The sequence below is a fragment of the Sparus aurata genome, chromosome 21, assembly GCF_900880675.1.
Source record: "Sparus aurata chromosome 21, fSpaAur1.1, whole genome shotgun sequence".
NCBI lineage: Eukaryota > Metazoa > Chordata > Actinopteri > Spariformes > Sparidae > Sparus > Sparus aurata.
Window position 1 is genome coordinate 20,229,818 of NC_044207.1, and position 2,706 is coordinate 20,232,523.

A 2,706-nucleotide genomic window follows, 5' to 3' on the forward strand; every position below is an offset into this window, starting at 1 on the left:
TCAGGGATATCATGGGCTTTTCCACTGATGTTTTAGGTATTAGAAAAGATACACTCCGAAATTGCGTATTATTTTCCCACCCGGATGTAAAGTTCCTATTCGCAGCGCAGGATCACAAAGGTTCTTTTCTCTCGGATTAGTCGAGCTTCAGGGCTTGTATGATGAGGCCCAAAGATATTCGCAAGCTTTGTTGGGAGAGAAAACTCCCTGAAATCTCCACTCATCTGCTGAGGGAATAGTGCTTGTTGAAATAATATCAGTCCAGCAGGGTGATTCTCCTGCACCTATGTACGTCTGAACGCTGTAAACCCAAAACAGAAATGTTTATATCCTCCACTAATGAGACTCAACGTAACAGTGTTTGACATTGAGGGTGAAAACATCACTTCCACGGTACTACGCTGTGTAATATGACGGAGGATTTGATAATCAGTTTACATTAAATCAATATGAAATGTCATAGCAAAGTGAGGGTGATCCTGCGTGAAACTGTGAAAATCCAACAACGGCCGTATCAGATTCCCGTAAACACTTAACCTCAACAATGACGCCCGATCGCACAGAAGAAAGGCTTTCTTGCTCCAGTCACTGTTCTTCCGTCAAAAGGTGGACCTCCGAGATTTGAACAGGAAACTTTCAGGTCACTTCCCATCACATCTGCTGCTGTAGCAAAGGGGAGAAACCCCAAAGTGACTGTTTCTCTTGCTGATCTCTTTTAATGTGGAGGCAGAACATATATTTTGAATTTTGAATCAAGTTTTCAATGAAACAATCTCGACTTAAGGTAAGCTTAGGGCATCACTTCATGTTGAAGTAGAGGGGACATAAGGGTCAGATGAAAAAAGAGGTCTTCACTATATGCAATTTATCAGTCTAACTTATGTGTCAGAGTAGATGATTACAGTATGGGAAAAATAGCGTAACAGCATATCAAATTTTATTTCATCTTATTTATTATGTAACATTTCTTGGTGTCAGCACGCTTTAAGAGGTGCACTGTGCTACTTTTTTTACGGGCCTTGAAATGGAGACAGAGCTCTTGATATAAGTGAAGCAGTTTACTTAGGAACATGAGTTTTCAATGTACTTTAAAGCCATATGTTAACATTCGTAGTCATAAAAATCAGAGCAAATCATTCTTGTGTTTTGAATTGTGGTTAGCGTGAGAACAAAAAAAAAACATAATGCGCATCCAGAAGTCCATCAGTTCAAGAATATAGGACTATGTAACTAAAACTGTACCTATGAATCTTACACAGTGTACGTTTGAAAATGAATCGTGAAGCTATCAGCCATTTTTTAAAGTGGTGGGGACGACTCCCCAGCGTCTCAAGTGTAAATGACACCGCACAGCGCTTATCTGACTGTTCTGGTAGCTTACGACTATTACTTTTAAGTCTCAAATCACTATGCAACTACTAGAATCATTATAGTTTAAATTACTATGCTCCACACAAGTGTAACACTGTTTAGAAACAAAAAAATTGGCAAGCCAATCCATTCTTATAAATTTAAATCTCTTTTGAGAGACTTATAGCAGTGTAAAGGGTGGACATGAGGTCGTGTGGCTCGGGCATCACTTGGTGAAGACTTGTCCTGCTCAGTCAACTCCTGGATCCACTCACTTTAAATATAATTTGTATCAGACATTCTGTCAATGTAACTTGTAAACTGTGATTCTTTGCTCTTTATATTAATTGCATGTCTGTCCGTCCTGGAAGGGGGATCTCTCCTCTGTGGCTCTTCCTGAGGTTTCTTCAATCGTTTTTTTTTTTTTACCCTGTTAAAAGGGTCTTTTTTTCCATCAACATGGCAAGTTTTTCTTCACTTGAATCAAGGGTCTAAGGACAGAGGATGTCGTTCACTGTACAGATTGTAAAGCCCACTCAAGCAATGTGATTGCGATTCTGGGCTATATAAATAAAATTTGATTTAATTTGAGTTGAGTTGATTTAAAAACATGTTTTCTCTGAATTGATGTTGTCTTTCATGTATTGTAATCAGGGTGCCTTCATACCCACATCAATCACAGATCCCAGACGTCCCAGAATCATGGGAATATGTGTGTTTCAGTTGCAATTGGGTAAATTAAATGCGCTAAGGACCATTTTATCCAACTGCAAGCTCCAAAACAACCCAGTAAGTTTTGTCAACTTCTGTATCCGGTTTAAGAAATGACACTTCCAAAATCAATATTTTAAGTTTGACTCGCTTCCACTGGCAGAAAAACCACTGCCTTCAATGAGATGACAGCCGAATATAATCAGCTTCATGTTACTTGTTTTTGCAGCTACTCTGCCAAAGGCTGTTTGAATCGCGTAGTCGATCCTCCAGTGTGATGCTGTGAAAATGTTCGTTAAAACCTGAGGGTTGTTGCGAGCGCCGTTCACTTCTGCAGATATCTGCGTGACTTGAAAATATGCATCACGAGAATTAATGATGATTTAAACCTTAAACTATCAGAAAGTTAGGAAAAAGAGATAGCCAACAAAACTCAATTGGATATTGTAGTGTTTAATTAGTCTGGTTAACATTTCACAGCTTCATGAAGATGTAAAACTGACTGAATATGTTGTGCATAGATTTTCTAATCAAATAATCAACAACAGTCCGTTCCAAGGATTATCACATATTGAATTATTCAGGGTGATCGACTGATGAACGAATTGCTCAACATGTCGCCGAAGAATGAAACCACACATGAAG